Source organism: Chiloscyllium punctatum, chromosome 10 (genome assembly GCF_047496795.1).
Source record: "Chiloscyllium punctatum isolate Juve2018m chromosome 10, sChiPun1.3, whole genome shotgun sequence".
NCBI lineage: Eukaryota > Metazoa > Chordata > Chondrichthyes > Orectolobiformes > Hemiscylliidae > Chiloscyllium > Chiloscyllium punctatum.
The window spans coordinates 68191795-68214459 of NC_092748.1; the positions used below are offsets into that span (position 1 = coordinate 68191795).

A 22665-nucleotide genomic window follows, 5' to 3' on the forward strand; every position below is an offset into this window, starting at 1 on the left:
AGGAACTATCAACTTGCATTCCAAAAGGTCTCTTTGTTCAGCAACACTCCCCAGGACCTTACCATTAAGTGTATAAGTCCTGTTAAGATTCACTTTCCCAAAATGCAGCACCTCACATTTATCTAATTTAAACTCTATCTGCCACTCCTCGACCCATTGTCCTATCTGATCAAGATCCCGTACTACTCTTCACTGTCCACTACTCCTCCAATTTTGGTGTTATCTGCAAACTAACTAACCATATCTCCCTATGTTCACATTCAAATCACTTTAAACTGTTCATTTCAGACTGATCTGAATCACTGATTTTCACCTTTATTTAGCTGTACATTTGGATCTCAGCAGCAGTTTCTTTACAGCCTTCAACCTCCAATACCTCTGTCACAATAAGCTCCCAACACACTGGTATGGAGAGAATAAGTGGGAGAAAGAAAAAGAAATAAAGAAATGAATAGGAAAAATGAATTAGAAGCAATTCATACACTTGCACTGGACTGACCTGTATTTGAAGGTCTTGATGTCCCTGTTCATTTCTTTGTCATACTTTGTTCGCTCATTCCTATGCTCCTAACTTTCCATTGCAATACTGAAATTCAGATTGCACCTGCACTAGCCACTAGTTCATGGAATTTCAGCTTCTTCTATGCCCTCGTGTTTCTGTACTGCTGCTTCTGATTTGGAAGTGCTTCTGGATTTCACTTAATGAGATGAAACCATTTTTTCACTGGGCTTCAAACACCCCAATGAAATTCTTCTGCTGGTTTAAAAGCTCCTGATTTAACCGCCACCACTCAATTGCTTGATAATTATTGCTACTGACTCCAAAGTACAGTTTGCATTATAGTCATTTTCCTTACACATTCCAATGTTTTCTAAATTGTATTTGCCCCTTATGTTAGGTGTATAGACTTTCCTTCTAATCAACATCATTTCTTACCATGATGGATCTCACCCACTTGCCCACATAATTTAGATTAATTTATATCCAAAATTTGTTTTATTTGGTTGCTGTTTCAAAACGAGATTCTTAACGAGTTTTGAGAAGATTTGTAGCTCAGGTTGAGGTAGCCCACAAACCCACCAGCACACTAAAACAGCAACTAATGAACTTAAAAGACTCTATACAGACAAATGTCATTTATGAAATACCGTGCAAGAATTATAACAAACACATTAGACAAATAGGCAGAAAACTAGCCACCAGGATACATGAACATCAACTAGCCACAAAACGACATGACCCTCTCTCACTAGCATCCTTACATACAGATAAGGAAGGACACCACTTCAACTGGGACAACACATCGATCCTAGGACAAGCCAAACAGAGACACGGATGAGAATTCCTAGAAGCATGGCATTCCAACCGGAACTCTATCAACAAACACATAAAGTTCGACCTCATCTACCACCCTCTGAGAAAAAGAACAGGAAATTACATCACCAACCCAAAGATACCCAAACATATAAATAGAAAGCAGGAATCATCAGCTGTGCTTCACCCGGAGGCCAACTGAAGATGTTACCTAATAGGGTGACGAAACGCCTGGAAATGAACCTTCCAGCTCAGCGAGCAAACCTACATCCAGAGATTCTTAACTCCCATTTTTTTCTGTGCATTCATGCTTTTAATTTTCATTCAATCTGACACCATTCTCTTACCCGTTCCCAAGATTGTACCACTCTGAATTATTCCTTAGCTTACAGTTTCTGTGTTGCAGCCACAAGAATCGGTCCTTTGGCCTCAAATACCTACTTAACCTCTTTTGCTGATGATACAAAATAGGTGAGCGGGCATGATGTGATAAGGACATATGGAACAAGGGGACATAGAGAGGTTGATGGAGATGGAGTATAATGGAGGAAAGTAGAAAGTCATGCAATTTGACAGGAAGAAACAAAAGGCAGGTTAATATCATTTAAACAGAGACTCCTAAAGAATGCAGCAAAGAGGAACTTGAGTGTATTAGCCCATGAAACACAAAATTTGACATGCAAATGCAGCAACTAATTAAGACAAAATGAATTTTGATTTTTATTGTAAGGGAGTTGGAGTTTAAAAGTATCCAAGTCCAGCTACAGGGAGTTGGTGAGACATAGTTGGAGTACTGTGTGGAGATCTGACCCTTGTTTAAAAATGGATGTACTGGCACTGGAGGCAGTTCAAAAGAGATTCACTATGCCGAGTCCGTGGTATGAGAGGATTGACTTATCAAGAACAGCTAAACAGGACAGGAATTTATTAATTAGGAGTTTAAAATAATGAGGGGTGATCGGTTTGAAACACGCAGATTCTGAGGGGGCTTGATACTGAGAGAATTGGCTCCACTAGTGGAGGAATCCCAAACTACAGGATGCTGTTACAGATTATGGGGATACTCATTTAAAACTGAGATGAGAAGAAATTTCTTCACCCAAAGGGTAGTGCAAGTTTGGAATTCTGCACCCCAGGGAGTTGTGAAGTTGGAGCATTGAAAGTATTTAAAGAGGCAGTGGACAGATTTTTGAAATATCAGGGAGTTGAAGGCTATGAGGAGATGGCAGGAAAGAAGAGTTGAGAACGAGAGCAGACCTTGGCTTATCTGTGCCCCTCATGATTTTACAAACCTCTATGAAGTCACTCCTCTACCTCTTATGCTTATACATTTCATGGTAGGGCCCTGCATAGCATTGTTGAACAGAGACCTAAGGGTTCACGTACATAGTTCTTTGAAAGTTGCGCCACAAGTGGACAGGGTGGTTAAGAAAGTGTTTAGCATGCTTGCCTTCATTGCTCAGACTACTGAGTATAGGAGTTGGGACATCATATTGAGATTCTACAAGACAATGGTGAGGCCACTTTTGGAGTACTGCGTACAGGTCTGGTTGTTCTGTTGTAGAAGCGATGGATGTTAAATTAGAGTGTGTTCAGAAATGATTTACCAGGATGTTGCTGGGACTGGAGCATGAGTCATAACGAGAGGGTGGAAAGGCTGGGATATTTTCACTGAAACATAGGAGATCAAGGGGTGACCTTATGGTGGTTTATAAAATCATGAGCGGCTTCAATAAGATGAATGGCAAATGTCTTTTCCCTAGAGTGAGAGAGTTCAAAACTAAGAGACATATTTTTAAGGTGAGAAGAGAAAAATTTAAAAAGGGAAATTTTTCACACAGAGGGAGGTTTGTATGTATAACGAACTGCCAGAGGAAGTGGTAGATGCAGGTACTGTTACAACATTTAAAAAACATTTGGATTAGTACATGAATAGGAAAGGTTTAGAGGGATATGAATCAAACACAGGCAAGTGAGGCTAGTTTAGTTTGGGGACTTGGTCAGCATGGATAAGTTGCAAAGGATCTGTTTCTGTGCTGTACAACACTACATTCATGTTAAAGGAGACCTTTGTGCCAGTTTGTGATTTCTAAAATTAAGCATTTTCAACAGTGCACCCTGTGTGCAGGAATAATGGGCCTGGATTTCTAGATATAACTGTATTTGCAAACACCAGTAACCACTGTCAGTTTCACATGGTAATGACAGCAAACAGTTTCACTGTCATTGCAACTGCAAAGTACTGGCTAATATCTGTCAATGGAAAAAGCTTTCCAATAACTGTCTCACTATTTATTTAATTTAGAGTCATAGAGTCACAGAGATATACAGCATGGAAACAGGCTCTTCAGTCCAGCTCTATCATGCAAACCAGATATCCCAAATTAATCTAGTCCCATTTGCCAGCACTTGACCCATATCCTTCTAAACCCATCCAGATGCCTTTTAAATGTTTTAATTGTACCAATCTCCAGAACTTCCTCTGGCAGCTTATTCCATATACATGCACCCTTTGCATGAAAACGTTGCCCCTTAGGCAACTTTTAAATTTTTCCTCTCTCACTCTAAACCTATGCCTGCTAGTTCTGGATTCCCCCAAAACAAGGAAAAAGACCTTGTCTATTTATCCTATCCATGCTCCTCATGATTTCATAAACCTCTATAAAGTCACCCCTCAGCCTCCAAAACTCCAGGGAAAACAGCCGCGCCTGTTCAGTCTCTCCCTATAACTCAAACCTTCCAATTCTCGCAATATCCTTGCAAATCTTTTCTGAAACCTTGCAAGTTTCACAACATCCTTCCCATAGGAGAGACACCAGAATTGCACACAATATTCCAAAAGTGGCCTAACCAATGTCCTGCACAGCTGAAACATGAGCTCCCAACTCCGATACTTATTGCTCTGACCAATAAAGGAAAGATACTAAACGGCTTAACTATCCTATCGACCAGAGACTCCACTTTCAAGGAACTATGAACCAAGGTCTCTTTGTTCAACAACACTCTGCAGGACCTTACCATTAAGTGCATAAGTCCTGCCCTGATTTGCCTTTCCAACATGCAGCACCCCACATTTACCCAAATTAAACTCCATCTGCCAATCCTCAGCCCACTGGCCCATCTGATCAAGATCGTGTCGTACTTTGAGGTAACCTTCTTCACTGTTCACTTCACATCCAATTTTTGTGTCATCTGTAAAATTACTAACCATACCTCCCATGTTCACATCCAAATCATTTATAGAAATGACAAAAAGCAGTGTACCCAGCACCGATCCTTGTGGCACACCACTGGTCATAGGCCTCCAGTCTGGAAAAGCAATCCTCCAGCACCTTCTGTCTTCTACTTTCAAGCCAGTTCTATATGCAAATGGCAAGTTCTCCCTGCATTCCATAAAACCTAACCTTGCTAACTAATCTATCATGAGGAACCTTGTTAAACACCTTAGTGAAGTCCATAGAAAATCACGTATCCTGCTCTGCCCTCATCAATCCTCTTCATTACTTCTTCAAAACACTCAATCAAGTTAGTGAGACATGATTTCCAATGCACAAAGCCATGTTGACTATCCCTAATCAGTCCTTGCCTTCCCAAATAAATGTAAATTCTGTCCCTCAAAATTCCCTCCAACAATCGCCCACCACTGATGTCAGGCTCACTAGTCTTTACCCCTTTTCCTTACCACTTTTCTTAAATAATGGTACGACGTTAGCCAACTTCCAGTCTTCTCGCAACTCACTTGTGACTATTAATGATACAAATATCTCAGCAAGAGGCCAAGCAATCACTTCCCCAGCTTCCCACAGAGGTCTAGCATATGCCTGATCAGGTCCTGGGGATCTATCCGCCTTTATGCATTTCAAGGCATCCAGCACCACCTCCGCTGTAATATAGACATTTTTCAAGATGTTACCATCCATTTCCCCTCATTCTCTATCTTCCATATCCTTCTCCACAGCACACACTGATGCAAAATACTTGTGGAACCACAGGAGATGGGAGAGATACGAACACGTCGGTTTCCTTGCTGATCTTTGAGGGGCACTATTCTTTCCCTAGTTACCCTTTTGTCCTTAATGTATTTACTGAATAAATAACTAACTATCTCATGTTCCCTTTTTACCCTCCTGATTTCCCTTAAGTATGCTCCTACTGCCTTTATACTAGAGAAATTTATTCAATCTCTGCTGTCGATACCTAACATATGCTTTCTTCTTTTACTTGACCAAAACCTCAATTTCTCTAGTCATCCAGCATTCCCTGCACCTACCATCATTCCCTAACAGGAACATACTGTCTCTTGACTCTCATTATCTCATTTTTAAAGGCTTTCCATTTTCCAGCTGTCCCTTTACCTGCGGATATCTGCACCCAAATCAACTTTTGAAAGTTCTTGCCTGATACCATTAAAATTGGCCTTCCTCCAATTTTGAACTTTAATTCTTAGATCCTGTCAACACTTTTCCATCACTATGTTAAAATTAATAGAATAATAGTCACTGGCCCTATCATACAATCCTCCTAAGGTAATCATCCCTTTCTTATTTCTCAGTTCCACACAAATAACATCCCTGGACATATTCCCAAGGATATCCTCCCCAAATACAACTATAATGCTATCCTTTATCAAAAACACCACTCCCCCACCTCTCTTGCACCCCCCTTTCTATCCTTCCTACAGCATTTGTCTCCTGGAACATTAAACTGCCAGTCCTGTCCATCCCTGAGCCACATCTCTGTAATTGCTATGATATCCCAGTCTTGTCTTCCCAACCATGCCAAGTTCATCTGCCTTCTCCGTTAGGCCTCTTACATTGAAATAAATGCAGTTTAATTTACCTCATTCTCTGCTTTGTTCTGACCTGCCCTGACTTTTTGACTTGCTCCTTTTCCCAACTGTACCAGTCTCTTTCCTCACTATCTCCCTGGGTCCCATTCTTCCAACCTTACCAGTTTAAATCCTCATGAGCAGCTCTAGCAAAAATCCCTGCCAGTATGTTAGTCCCCTTGCAATTCAGATGCAATCTGCCCTTCTTATATAGGTCAGTTCTATCACAGAAGAGATTCCAATAATCCAAAAATGTGAACCCTTCGCCCCTGCACTAGCTCCTCAGCCACACATTAATCTGCTCTATCCTCCTGTTCCAACCCTCACTAGCTTGTAGCACCAGGAGTTATCCAGATATTACTACACTCAAGGATTTTTTTAAAAATTCCTGCCTAATTTTCTATATTCTCCCTTCGGAATCTCATCCTTTTTCTTTCCTATGCCAGTGGCTACAGTGCGTGCAATGACCTCCTGCTGACCCCATTCTCTTTTGAGAATATTCTGCACTCTCTCAGAGATAGATCCTGGTACCAAGGATGCAACACCATTCTGATTTCACGTTGTCAGCCGCAGAAACATCTGTCTGTGCTTCTGACCACAGAGTCTCCTATCACAATCAATCGCTTGGAACCTGACATACCCCTCATTACATTAAAGCTGGTCTCAGTACTAGAAACTATGCTGTTAGTGCTGCATTCCTCTGAGTGTCCATCACCCTCTACATTTTCCAGAACAGCATACTTGTTTAAGATGGGGATAGCCACAGAGGACTCCTGAACTACCTGCCTCCTTCTCCTACCTTTCCTGGGAGGTAACCCATCTACCTGACTATCTATGGTTTTTCTCCCTTCCTGTAACTGTCATCCATCACACCACCTAGTTCCTGTAAATTCCTCATTGCTTCTAACAGCCACCCTAACCAATCCATGCCATCTGATAGGATTCACAAACACACACAGTTAATGCTGACTTAATCATCAGTGACAGGGAAACTGTCCCTAATGAGCCCAGCATCAACCCAAGACATTCCACTAGTCACAGACATCCAGTCAAACAAGCATCCTTCCACTATTACCCTCTGCTTCCTAGCATCAAGCCAATTTTGTATCCAATTTGCAAGTTCGCCCTGGATTCCATGCAATCTAACATTCTAGAGCAGCCTATCACATGTAACCTTATCAAAGGCCACGTCTACCGTCCTGCCCTCGTCAACCTTTCTAGTCACTTCATTAAAGAACTCAACCAATTTGAGAGGCATGATCTCCCACACATAAAGCCATGCTGACTGAAGTCATAGAAATATACAGCACAGAAACAGACCCTTCGGTCCAACTCGTCCATGCCGACCAGATATCCCAAACTAATCGAGTCCCATTTGCCTGTACTTGAGGCCATATCCTCCAAACTCTTCCTATTGATATACCCATCCAGATGCCTTTGAAATGTTGTAATTGTACCAGCCTCCACCATTTCCTCGGACAGCTCATTCCATACACACACCACCCTCTGTGTGAAAAAGCCACCCCTTAGGTTCCTTTTATATCTTTCCCCTCTCACCCTAGATCTATACCCACTAGTACTGGACTCCTCCACCCAAGGCAAAATACCTTGTCTACTTATCCTATCTAACTCCCTCATGATTTTATAAACCTCTATAAAGGTCACCCCTCAGCCTCCGACACTCCAGGGAAAACAGCCCCATCATATTCAGCCTGACCCTATAGCGCAAATCCTTCAAACCTGGCAACATCCTTGTAAATCTTTTCTGAACCCTTTCAAGTTTCACAACATCCTTCTGATAGGAAGGAGACCAGAATTGCACACAATATCCCAAACGTGGCCTAACCAATGTCCTGTACAGCCGCAACATGATCTCCCAACTCCTATACTCAATGCTCTGACGAATAAAAGGAAAACATACCAAACGCCTTCTTCACTATCCTATCTACCTGTGACTTTACTTTCAAGGAACTATGAACCTGCACTCCAAGGTCTCTTGGACTATTCCTCATCAAACCCTGTCTGTCCAACTGCATATATATCTTAGACCTCAGAACATTCTCAATTAACTTACCTACCAGAGATGAAGGAACATTGGCGTGTAGTTCCCATTTTTTTTTTGCAGCCTTTCCTGAAAAAGGGTACAACATTCACTACCCTCCAGTCTTCTGGGACATCACCCGTAGCTAATGATGATGCAAATATATCAGCTAGGACCCCCACAATTTCTTCCCTAGCCTCTTGCAGTGTTCTTGGATAGATCTGATCAGGTCCAGGAGATTTATCCACCTTCATACATTCTAATACACCCAACACCTCCTCTACTGTGATATGGACTGTCCTCAAGATAACACCACTAAATTCCCCAAGTTCCCAAGTCATCTTGTCTTTCTTCACAGTAAACACAGGAAAAATATTGAGTACCTCACCCATCTCCTGCGGTTTTACACATGCAAGTCTAACTTTGATCTTTGAGGGGTCTTATTCTCTCTCTAGTTATTCTTTTACCTTTAATTTACTTAAAGAATCTCTTTGGATTCATTCAATTCTCCTTAACCAAAGCTATCTCATGCCCCCTTTTCACCCTCCTGATTTCCTTCTTCAGTAAACTCTTGTATCCCTATATTCCTCTAGGGATTCCCTTAATCCAAGCTGCCTGCAGCTGAGCCACGTCTCTTCCTTTTTTTTCTAGTCAAAGCCTCAATATCTCATCATCCAGGGCTCCCTATTCCTGCCAACTTTACCGTTCACCCTCACAGGAACATATCAACCTTGAACTCTCGCCATCAAACTTTATAGGTCTCCTACTTGCTAGAGGTCCCTTTGCCTGCAAATAAACTATTCCAATCAACCCTTGCAAGCTCCTGTCTAATGCCATCAAAATGTGCCTTTCCCCAATTTAGAGCTTGAACCTGTGGATGAGTTTTGTCCCTCTCCATAACTATTTTAAAATTAATAGAACTATGGTCACTGGTCCCAAAGTGCTCCCCCACTGTCACATTAGTCACTTGCCCTGCTCTATTTCTCAAGAGTAGGTCAAGTTTTACCCCTTTCACTCTTTTCCTTTCACTGTCTAACCAAGGCCACGCATCCAGTACGAACCAAGAAACCTCCCTCGCATTTCTACTTTCAATTCCCGTCTGAAGGGAACTAATAAAGGGGAGGAAATTTAAGACAGATGAGAAGGAATTTATTCTCTCAGAGTTGTGAATCAGTAGAATTCTTTACCACAGAGGGCTGTTGAGGCTAAATCATTCATGCAAGGTTTGTAGCTCAGGTTGAGATTTAGGGTGTAGGTTTGCTCGCTGAGCTGTAGGTTTGATATCCAGACGTTTCGTTACCTGGCTAGGTAACATCATCAGTGGCGACCTCCAAGTGAAGCGAAGCTGTTGTCTCCTGCTTTCTATTTATATCTTTCTCCTGGATGGGGTTCCTGGGGTTTGTGGTGATGTCATTTCCTGTTCGTTTTCTGAGGGGTTGATAGATGGCATCTAGATCTATGTGTTTATTTATGGCGTTGTGGTTGGAGTGCCAGGTCTCTAGGAATTCTCTGGCAAGTCTTTGCTTAGCCTGTCCCAGTCGAAATGGTGGTTTAAGTAGATGACACCTTTGTCATCACAAAACGAAACAAGATAGAAGAGACATTTAACATCATCATCAACACCCTCACAGGCATAAAGTTCACCAAGAAGGAAGAAACCTACAACAAACTCACATTCCTGGACGTCACAGTCGAAAGAAAGGACAACGGAGAACGACAAACCTGCGTATACAGAAAACCAACAAACACTGATCAAATACTCAACTACACCAGCAACCATCCCAACACACACAAATGAAGCTGTATCAGAACACTATTCCAACGAGCTACCACGCACTGCAGCACAGACGAACTTCGGAAAACAGAGGAGAACCACCTATCCAACACATTCAAGAAGAACGGATACTCAAAAAATACAGTTCGCAGATTCCTCAGGAACAAACCACGACAGACCTGACACAGCCAGAAACCCTAACCACCTTACCATACATCAAAGAAGTTTCAGAAATGACAGCCAGACTACTAAGACCCCTCGGAATCCTAGTAGCACACAAACCCATCAACACTCTCAAACAAAAACTAACAAACTTAAAAGACCCAGTAGAACCCATGGACAAAACCAACGTTATCTACAAGATTCCATGCAAGGACTACCACAAACACTACGTAGGAGAAACAGGAAGAAAGTTAGCCACCAGGATACATGAACAACAGCTAGCCACTAAAAGACACGACCCTCTCTCCCTCGTAGCCCTACACACAGATGAAAAAAAAACACCTTTTCGACTGGGACAACACATCTATCCTGGGACAGGCTAAGCAAAGACATGCCAGAGAATTCCTAGAGGCCTGGCACTCCAACCACAACACCATAAACAAACACATAGATCAACATACCATCTATCAACCCCTCAGAAAACGAACAGGAAATGACATCACCACAAACCCCAGGAACCCCATCCAGGACAAACATATAAATAGAAAGCAGGACATAACAGCTTTGCTTCACTTGGAGGTTGCCACTGATGATGTTACCTAGCCAGGTAATGAAACATCTGGATATCAAACCTACAGCTCAGCAAGCAAACCTACACTCTAAACTAAAATCATGAAGTATACTCAAGGCTGAAATTGACAAATTTTTAATCAGCAAGGGAATCAAAGGATTTGGGGGGAAAAAAGACAATCAAACTGAAATTGAAGATTATTAAATCAACCTTGATTTCATTGAATGGCAGAGCAGACTGAAAGTGCTGAATGGGCAAAAGTGAGGACTGCAGGTGCTAGAAACCAGAGTTTAGATCGAAGTGGTGCTGGAAAAGCACAGCAGGTCAGGCAGCATTCGAGGAGCAAGAAAAGCGATGTTTCGGGCAAAAGCCTTTCATCAGGAATAGAGGCAGGGAGCCTCCAGGATGGAGAGATAAATATATGTGTCTGTGTGTGGGGGGAGGCGAGAAAGAGAGCTGGGGAGAAGGTAGCAAAGAGTACAGTAGGTCAAAGGGGAGGGTGGAGTGGATAGGTGGGAAGTAATTAATGTGGAGGTTTCTTGTGGTGCAGTGGTAGTGCTGCCATCTTACGGTCAAAAGGCTTGGCTTCAGGTCTCACCTATCCAAAGGGTTTAATCACAGCATAACTGAAAAACATAAATAGTGTTGCTGCAAGAACAGGTCACAGACTAGGAACCTTGTGGTGAGTAGCCCACCTCCTGACTTATCCACCATCTACAAGGCACGAGTTAGGAGTGTGAAGGAATAATCCCCATTTGCCTGTACAAACTCCAAATACAGCAACGCTCAAGAAGCTTGACACCATTCAGGACTATGTAGCCCAGCTGCTGGCAACAAACATTCACTCTCCACTACTGATGCTCAGTAGCAGCAGCACCATTGGCAAGACACATCGCAGAATTTCATCAAGGCTCCTTAGACAGCATCTTTCGCCCCCAATTACTAATATCTAGGATGACAAGGGCACCAACTAAATGAAAATACCACCATCTGCAAGTTCTCCTCCATGCCACTGACCATACTAACTAGGACAGAGGTTTTCAACCAGAATTCTGTGCAAGGTGAATAGCGTGCCATGCACTTTACATAGTGGTTTCCAATACTGCACATGCGCAGATATTTGGCACCTGCCCGTGCACTGGACCAAATGCACATTACACAAAGAAGCTGCATATGTACAGTAAGGAGGCTTGCAATTGAAACAGCAGTTGAACTGGCCTGCCTCCCTGGACACGTTTCCATGTTAGCACTGTCATGTTAAAAGGTTAAATGGACTCTCTCTCTGGACATTAATGTAATATTAAAAGGGTTAAACTGCACTGACTTTGGGCAGAGTGAAAGCCATGAAAGAACGCAGATGACTAACCATTGTAATTTACACTTCATTTAGACATTACTCCCCTGTTATTGTCAAGTTAAACTATCAATTCAAGCCCTTACTTTCAGGGATGCTTTCTGGCCAGAGGTATGTTGCATCTGTGTTGTCTTGGGAAAGCACCTTTATTGGCCAGAGTATTGAATACAGGAGTTGGGAGGTCATGTTGCAGCTGTACAGGACATTAGTTATGCCATGGTTGGAATATTGCATGCAATTCTGGTCTCCTCCTTATCGGAAAGACGTTGAGAAACTTGAAAGGGTCCAGGAAAGATTTAAAAGGATGTTGCCAGGGTTGGAGGATTTGAGCAATAGGGAGAGGTTGAATAGGCTAGGACTGTTTTCCCTGGAGCATTGGAGGCTGAGGGGTGACCTTATAGAGGTTTACAAAATTATGAGGGGCATGGATAGGGTAAATAGGCAAAGTCTTTTTCCCTGGGGTGGAGAACTAGAGGGCATAGGTTTAGGGAGAGGGGGGAAAAGATATAAAAGAGACCTAAGGGGCAACTTGTTCACGCAAAGGGTGTACGTGTATGGAATGAGCTGCCAGAGGAAGTGGTGGAGGCAAGTACAATTGCAACATTTAAGAGGCATTTGGATGGGTATATGAATAGGAAGGGTTTGGAGGGGTATGGGCCAGGTGCTGGCAAGTGGGATTAGATTGGGTTGGGATATCTGGTTGGCATGGACAGATTGGACCGAAAGGTCTGTTTCCATGCTGCACATCTCCAGGATTCTGCGACACTGAGTTAGGCAATTGTCTGCATAAATGATTCCCCAGGATTTGGACCTTAGCACATGCATTATCTCCGAAGATGATCTCATCCTGCCACTATACCATGGGTAACATCTGACTGTGAGTAACTGGGGGCTGGATTGAGTGACATGTGACTGTGGGGAGTGGCCAGATTATCTGTAAGCATTGCAACTGACCTGTGTAAAGGGGATGTGTTTCTTTGTTCGCAGTCTTACTTTAACCAGACTTCGCATGCCTGTGTAGAGGGCCAAAGGGGGTCACCTAGTTTATACTGTGCTGAATAAAAATGGTTGCTTGTTCACCGAAGTTGATGTGTTACAGTTGCATCAAGTGTGTAAGAACCTCAGGAATACAATTACTTAACAGCATGGATTGTGAAGTGGATATTTTTGGAACTTCTTCTTAGTTGTACCACTTATCCAAGTCTTAGATTTTCAGAAGAAATTAATGTTTCTTGTCAAAAGAGTCAATTCCTCTGGTAATTCAGTCAATAAAGCATCTGAACCCAAATAAAAAGCAATAACAATTCAGAGACAGTATAATAAGAGCTTTATGGTCTTTGGATTTTCATGGATAAAAGATCCTGTTAACCCCATACCTGAATGCCAACTTCTCCCTGCAGATGAGACAAACATTGCAATGGTACCAAATAAGTTAAGAAGCCATTCATAGATGAAAGATCTATCTCTCATCAACAAACACATTTGGTATTTCAAGAGCTTACAAGAACAAAACATCAAGAAATTCGATGTCTGATGGATTGTGTGCGGATATCAAATAAAGCTCAAGAATCTAGTTACTTGGTGGCTGAGCTTGTAGCAAAATCAAAGAAGCCCCAGACTACTGCCAAAATTTTCATCATGCATGTTAAAAAATCACAGTTGGGACATCAGGAGCTAATGTTTCAAACAAGAGCAACAAAATTCCACTCTCTGGTAATACAGTTAAACAGTAAGTTGGCTAGTCTACTGATATCAAGGCAAGTAGGATTTACAGATTGAGGAGTCCATCAATATAAGCAGCCACCATCAGCTGCTCACTGATGTTTGGTATGTTGTTGGGAACTCCATTCAGGAGAATCTTTTTTTTGTAAGGAGTCATGCGACAGGTGAAGAAATATTTTGGATAACAGAAACCTACTTGAGGGAAAACAAACTTATCTGGCCTTATATTGGAACATTTTCACTGACATAGCAGCCATGTCGAGGAAAGTTAAAGGATTTGTCAGTAAGATTAAAGTGCAAAATCATGAAATTCAGGTCACCATGAAGCTCTTGTAGTCAAAATATTGGCACTAGAGTTAGCTGCAGTATTATAGCAAACCTTAAAAAAAATCATGAATTACATAAAATCATGTCATTGACTATTTTGTGTGCGGAGATGGGGGCTGACCAGAGTTACTGTTACACATCGAGGGGAGATGGTTACCTTGGAGGTAGGTTCGCTTCTGTGCTCCAGAGAGGCAGAGTTTTCAACAATACATTAACTACCTTATGAAAAATTATTTTCTGAAGTTTACTGGCAGGTTAAGCTGACATTTCCTGCCATCTGAACACTAAAATGCAGGGAAAGATGACAATGACCCTGGTTATCGCAGAAAAACATCAAGATTTCAGATCAAAACTGCACATTTGGTATGAGACAGTGGTGGAGGGGGTTCACTCAAGATGTTTTCACAAGCATAGTCAGTGGCAAATGCAGCTGTCAAGATGCACATCTCATATTCAACATCTCAAAGCACTACAAGAGGTATTCAAATCTACTTCCCCTCAACAAATATGAAAATCTATAGATGGATAGGCGATCCTTTAGTTCTCAGTCTTCTGATTCATCACAAATGCCAATTTTAAAAGAAAAAGAGGAATACACAGAGCTATGGACGGACTGCTGTGTACACTAACGTTGTAGACTTCCCTAGTAAAGCCAAAGCCTTTACAAATGATAGCAAATATGACATAATGAATAATCAATTGAGCTGAAAAAAGTTGGCATGTCATGGAACTGTTTGTCTCATTGAAGTACACCTTGATACTGAAAAGGTTGGGAACCAGTGAACAAAAAAATTATTCTTTCAGTTTTGCTAGATCATTTTCTGGAAGTCCTTTCCCTATCTTTCAAAAGACTCTAAAAGGTTTGGCTTCATTGACAAATTTAATCTCTAATGTTCTTTTATTAAGGCCAAAGGATGCCTTCTGCAACCACAACAGCTTATTCAACTCAGAATTAGGCTACACTCCCAGCTGTATCCAGCATCAAGACTACTATTCTCATTTCTTTAATGCTGTTCACCTACACAAACACCTATCTGTTACTTACCAATTCTACACAATTATTCCATAGCCCTGTTGGTTTGCATTCATACTCCATACACTATAACTTGTTGAAATGCAGCTGTTCAAATCATGTCCTGCATTATGCCAGATATACCATATATAAGTAAAAGTCGATCCCCTATTTTTGGCCAAAAAATCTGGAATTTTACATAGATCTCATGTAAAAGTCGGCCCTAGTTCATCACAGATAACAGATCAACGTTTGAGAGTCAAGGTATTATCCTGTACATAAACGTTACAATGAGGAAATTAATATTTTTCATGCTATTATGTGTTTTGATGTCCAAATCACACCAATGTTAGATTATGGATTTTTTTAACTTTCATTATCAAACGATCACTAATTATTGTGATACAAAGTTTATTACACTATCATTTCCTATGTAAGATAAGCCTATATGCATTTACTTCACTGTCATAAGTGTGGGTATGTGAATCTTTATGCAAACTCTGCTTTATTGTAATTACCTTACCCCCCCAATCGATTGGACATGCAGCTGTTGACAGTTTCTCGCAGCTACAATGGTTGGTGAGACTGTATGCGGGTCAAATGTCTGATAAAAATTATCAGAAATTAAAGCTTAAAATGTTAGGTTGAAAAACTAAAACAACAGTAAAACGAGAAAAAGAGGGAAATAGAAAGATTTGACACAAAAATTTAAGACGCAGCAGGTCAGAGTCAGGTGACAATCTCCTTTTGTATGCAATTGAGCTTCTTTAATGATATAGCATCTTGGACTTGCAGCATGAATTTCAGTCCTCAAAAGTAGTACCCGTATAATAGTCAACCCTATAAAATTAACCTTTAAAAATTCAACTTTTACACTAGCATATACAGTACTCAGTCCATAGGATAAGAAGTACACCAACAACACTGTTAGATAGGTAGCCCCACATATGTTGACACAGCAACAATACAGGTCAGGATAGTATGCAGTTTGGAAGGAAACTGAAGTGGAGTGTGGGAGTCACAGGTTTGAGAGATGCTAATTAGTAAGTATGTTCACTCAGATTAAAAACCTCACTGTTGGTGCAGCCTCAACTCAGTGCTAACAGCCTGATCAGAGCCTGAAGTTTGAGATACCCAAATACAAATTACAGGTTCACACTTTCGCACATTACTTACTGAAGGAATAATGTATTGCTAGAGATGTCTTTTTCATTTTACATTAAACCAAGGCCACAAACCTTTAATCATACCTTCTCAACCCCTGGCTCAGCATTTTGTTCCTCATAATGCTGCTCAGCAAAACATGGAGATAGCTTGTGCATTCTTTCACAACTTCAGAATGTTACAAAGCATTTTGTTTAAATGATGTGTTGCCACTATTGTAACAATGAAGAGCTGCACAAACAATAAAGAGATTGGCCTAAAAATTCCAATTACTGTCAGTACAAATTTGACTGATGGCATTCCTTTTTAAAATTATTCACTTAGCTGTCAGCATTTTGTAGAATTTGGCCTGCCCCAAATTTGTCGATCAGAACAAACCAAACAGTAATCTCAGTGCAGGAAGAGTATTTCAAACCATTCTACACTTTTCCTTACAGAAATTATTGCCACTTTTCAAAAATTTAATTGTTACAAAGTCCTAAAGTCACATTGACAGTGACCTGAGGATTGTTAAGTGCGTAGGGCTAAGAGAGAGGATTGGGGTTGCAAGTGGGGAGATAAGGGACAGGGTGCTGAGAGGGTGAAAGGGGGTGCTACAATATGTTACTAAACCTCCAACATTTTGTGAATACTTATTAAGCTCAAGTGGATTGGAACCTTCAGAATTCTCAAATTGCAAGTGTCTGTTTAGGATGGTTCCAGACAAAGGGGTGCTGCTCATCGGAATTTTCATTTTCCTGGGTAATTCCTTTGTAGTCAACTGCATCAGGAATTCCACATGGTCCCAAACCTCAAGTCCAATCTGTACTGCCGAAGTAACTATCAGATCATTGGAATTTGTGGGCCATTAAAACCAGCTAATTCCCAGAACTCCCTCTTTCTTTCAATAATGCCAGAAGACAATTTACATTTACTCAACAGGATAAACGGGATCATAATTTAACACTGAAAGACAGTCAATCTCACTATGCAACACTTCATAAGTGTTATGCTTAAATGTATGGCTCTTTTAAAGATTGTAAAGCCTTACAGCACATTCCTTGGTGGTACAAAACTTGTATACTGCTGAAAGAAACAGGTTTCTAAAGATTGTTGTCTTGTTCTCATGAGGACAAACACTAGCATGTCAAATTTCAAACTATCTTAACAGTTTATACTACAGAAGAATGTTCATGTCTCCCTTTTGAAGGATATGAAATTCTGTTTGCAATAATTTAAAAGAGTGCTTAAATTGTCAAAAAAAATACAACAATGAACCAATGAACTACAAAGATGAAGACAACTCATTGCTCAAGTCCAGTTGAGATATTAGTAGGTCTATTAGAATTGGTCTCATGATCTTGGGTTACAGAGGAGAAAATAAAAACCATCATTGTCCCTCTGATAAAATTTTCTGGAACACCTGCTGTAATTTCATCTCAGGTAAATGCAGATCTGTACTTAGTAATGATGCGCTTTTCTCTGCAAAAATGATCTTGGTAATACCAAGGTATTAAAAAACTGGGACAGATTTGAGAGGTTCCTGGGACATGTGGAGCCATATCAAGTGGTTCCAGAAAAGAATAAATTTGTCAGCATACAAAGGTGAGGGCAAAGTGGAAAACCAAGTCCAGAAAATAGATAATCACCTGGTTTGAATGGCTTACATCCCAGGTTTCTAAAGCAAGTGGGTTGAGATATCAAAAAACCTATCTTAACTTTCAATCTTCTCAACTCTCAGGGAAAAGTTAGAAGAATGGAGAGGCGGTGACTTTAATTCAAGGGTGTAAGGTCAGTTCTGGCAACTAAAGGCTAGTCTACTTAACATTAGTGGTAGAGGAGATGCTGGAATCTATATTCGGGGGAACAAAAATCAACAGATCCTTGTACATGTTTCAGTTAATTAAGGAGAGCTAGTTTGGATTTGTAAAAGGTAGGTTATTTTTTTGATGAAGTAACAAATCAGGCTGATGATCGGAATGCACTGGATCTCTGTCTACACTTCCTCCTGCATTGGGAAAGCAGCCAACATAACCAAAGACCTCTTCCACCCCAGTTATACTCTCTTCCAACGTCTTCCATCAGGCAGAAGATGTATAAGTAGCAACAGATTAAAAACAGCTTCTTCCCTACTGTTATCAGACATATGAAGAGACCTTTCATATATTAGAATTCATCTTTCTCTGCACCTTCTCTGTCGCTATATTCTGCATTCTGTTCTATTACCCTGAGGGGTACTTAAGTTAGTTATGATTTGTCTGATTAGCACGCAAAAAAATACTTTTCACTGTAAATTTGACAATACTAAATCAAATCAAATTAAAAAAAGGATGTTGTTGAATGGACTTTAAGAAAGGCTGTTCAATAAGAGAGAGTCTTATGGAATAGAAGAGTCAGAATTCAGCTGACCAAAAAATTGACTTAAGGACAAAAAGCAGTGAGTCACAATACATGGTTATTTTTCAAATTAAGGAGAGGTGGTAGAGAATGGCTACTTCTCCAAGGATAATTTTTGCTATATACACAACTTCAATGTTGGAAAAAGATAACATTTGAAAATAATACCAAACTTGGAGGAATGAAAAACTGCAAGGATGATAAAAGTCATCTGCAATGGGACATAGATAACAAAGCAAAATAAGGACAAATGAGCACGAGATGGAATTCAACAGAGAAATGTGAGGTGATGCATTTTGACAAAAGGGATCATGAGAAACAATCTAGACTTAATGGTACAGTTTTAAAGAGTGTGCAAGTATAGAGGACTCCCTAGGTGCATATGCATCAATGAAGATGGCAGAACATATCAAAAGAGTGGTTAGCAAAATATATGGGATACTGGACTTCAGAAGTAGAGGCACAGAGAACAAAATCAGAGAAATTAAACCCTTATAAGCATTCTTTGTTAGGCCCAACTAGACTATTACGCCCAGTTCTGGTCGACATATTTTAGGAAAAATGCGAGGACCCTTGAAAAGGATACGAAAGAGTTTTAAGTAATTTGATGGAGGGGAAGTGGAGTTGAGTACCAAAGTTAGGTTGAAAAAGCCAACGCAAAAGAGAGAGAGAGAGAGAGAGAGAGAGAGAGAGAGAGAGAGAGAGAGAGAGAGAGAGAGAGAGGGGAGAGAGAGGGGGGGAGAGAGAGAGAGAGAGAGAGAGAGAGAGAGAGAGGGGGAGAGAGAGAGAGAGGGGGAGAGAGAGAGAGAGAGGAGACTTGATAAAGGTGTACAATATTATGACTGGCCAGATAAAGGTAGACAGGGAAGAATTCTTCCCATTAGCAAAAGGTACAAGGACTAGGGGACACACATTTAAGATTCTGGACAAGAGAGAGATGAAGGGGAATTGAAGGAAGTCTTTTTTGAAAAAAGACACAAGAAGCAGGAAAGATCAGAAATGCACTGCCCATCAGTGATGGAAATTGAAATAATGATTTCAAAAAGACAGAAGGAAATAAATTTGTAGAGAATAGGGATCGAGCAGGCAAATGAGACTGATTGGATTGTTTAGAGGAGAGTTGGCAAACACTCAATCAACTGAATTGCTTCCTTGTCTGCCAAAAGATGACCCTGTGATCCAGATCTTCCAGTCTCCAGATCATCAGAAGATACGACTTACCCTGGAAGATGTACATCAGACACTGGTGGACATCACAATGCAGTAACTGCCCAGGAAATTTAAATTACCCAGTATCTGAACCTCTCCGAAAATGTCTCCAAGTCCAACTCAAGAGACTTCAGCAGGTTCCAACTTACTTGCATTAATAATTAACTAGGTAACCACCTAACAATCCATAGGTGACCTGAACCGGGGCCCTCCAGTACCCTACTCAAATGGACACTCAACTGGATGTATCACGACATCTTCCCTCATCCATTCACCTGACCTACCCACCCACCCCCTCCCCCCAATCACCCCGTCCCCCCAATCACCCATTTAACTTTTCTCTGTAGCTGCCAAAATTTCAACCTTTATTTATGATCCCTGGTTGGTTTGCTGCATTACTTCTGTTGTGGTGGACGTTGCATAGGATGGCAAAGCAGAAAAATCCAAACAAAATAATTGGTCAGCTTTTTGTCTGATCTGGATTGGAAGAAAGATTCTGACAGCTCTGATCATTTGATGCCAAGTTTTCTTTGTATATTTCAGAGGTAAGTTTTTGCACTGAACAGGATATTTTGACATCCTACTAGGTTAATCATGTGAGGGGTTGGGGGGGGGGGGGGGGTGTTGGAAAGAAAGCAAGGTTCCCTAACTTTGGTACACTGAAATGTATCTAATAGAGCACATAAAGATTTATTTATTGTTACAATCCAATTCAATGGTAGACCATAGAAATGGTGAATGGAAACAGTGTAAACAATAGAGGGCACAGAAATCCTAAACTGTATTTCGCAGAAGTTTGAGTTACTATGTGACAAGCCCAACAAAGGGCAAGCAAAAAAAACACAGAAAGAACAGCAAATCTAGAAATCAGAAACAGAAATTTCTGGAAAAGCTCAGATCAGGCAGCACCCATGAAGAAAAATCAGAGTTAACGTTTCGAGGCAAGTGACCCTTCTTCAGAACTCAGAACTCTACAAGAGGTAGGGCAATGTTGGATCTAGTTTGGGAGAATGAACCTGAACAAATTGAAAGGAATATCAATGTGAGGCCACTTCTGTGGCAGTGATAGAATTCAGTTGGATTTGGCAGAGATATGGAAAAAAGTACAAAGACAGTGAAGGAATTAAACTATGGGAAGGCTAAGTTTACTATGGTGAGAAACGACTTAGCAAAAATGGACTGGAAATTGCTACATTAAGGTAAATTAGTATCACAGCAATGGGAGACATTTAAAAAGGAGATTTAAGGCATTCAGAGCAAATGTGTTTTACTAAAGGGAAGGGTTGAATAGCCAAATCCAGAAGCTCTTGGGTGCAGAGGGTAAAATGAGACAAAAAAAAATGGTTGAGAGAACTTAAAACTGCAGAATGCATAAAAGCGAACAAAAAAAAGGACTAATCAAGTGAAAGCATGAAAAAATACAAATAAGTAAACTTATGAAAATCTAAAGATATTCTGTAGCATACAAAGAATAAGAGGATAACTAAGAAAAAAGCACAGCCTAATTGGGACCAAAATAGTAACTCATTTGTAGAGATGGAGAATTTGGGGAAAGTATTGAATAAATATTATGTTGCTGACTTCACAAAAGAAAGAGCTGGTGATGACACTACAATTACAAAGGAAGAATGCAAAATATTGGATGAGAGTAACAACGTGTGAAAATAATTAAGAGATTTGACATCTTTTAAAGTAGTTAAAAGATCTAGATTCAGATTAGATACATTGTTATTAAGAAACAAGGGAGAAAATCTGACCATTATATTTCAATTGAATGAATTGAATTTATTATCATGTGTACCGAGGCACAATGAAAAGCTTTGTCTTGCGAGCAATACAGGCAGATCACATAGTTAAGTAGCATAGATAAGTAAATAATAGATAAACAGCATCAAAAACAAAAACACAGGTACAGGTGAATGTTAAGAATTTGCAAGTCCATTCAGAATTCTAACAACAGCAGGGTAGAAACTGTTGCGAAACCGGCTGGTTGCGTGTGTTCAGGCTTCTGTACGCTCTCCTGGATGGTAGAGGTTATAGAAAAATATTGCCAGGGTGGGATGGATCTTTGAGAACGCTGGTGGCTTTTCTTGGACAGCGGTAGGTGGATTCTATAGATGGGAGGATGGCCTTTGTGATTGTCCGGGCAGAGTTCACCACTCTCTGTAACCGTCTCCAATCTTGAATGGTACAGTTGCCATACCAGGTAGTGATACATCCAGACAGAATGCTCTCGATGGCGCACCTATAAAAGTTGGCAAGGGTATTCGCCATCATGCCTAATTTCCTCAGCTGCCTGGAAGAGGAAACGACATTGTTGGGCCTTTGTAACCAGTGCGTCCACATGAAGAGTCCAAAAAAGCCTGTTATGAATGACCACTCCCAGGAGCTTGACACTCTACACTCATTCCACCTACGTGCTGTTAATGCGTGGGGAGGGGGCATGAGTAAAATCCTGCCGGAAGTCAATAATGAGTTCCTTGGTTTTGCTGGCATTGAGAGCTAGGTTGTTCTCAATGCACCATTTTTCCAAGTCTTCCACCTCCTGTCTGTAGTCTGTTTTGTCATCATCTGAGATTCGACCGACCGTGTGGTGTCATCAGCGAACTTGTAAATGGCATTAGTCTGGTATGTGGCGACGCAGTCATGGGTATACAGTCAGTACAGTAGGGGGCTGAGTACACACCAATGGTGGGCTCCGATGTTGAATGTTAGTGACGATTAAATATTGTCTCCAATCTTCACTGATTGGGCCTGTGGGTCAATTCTCCCTTGCTACAAGTATGCTGCAAGAAGTCTAGAGACCTGCC

General features: G+C 40.9%; 1 protein-coding gene across 13 annotated transcripts in view; it reads right to left on the reverse strand.

The window, feature by feature from the left end:
* baz2ba (bromodomain adjacent to zinc finger domain, 2Ba) overlaps nt 1-22665 on the reverse strand; it is a 353869-nt gene that overhangs the window by 313846 nt on the left and 17358 nt on the right. The window lies entirely within an intron of this gene.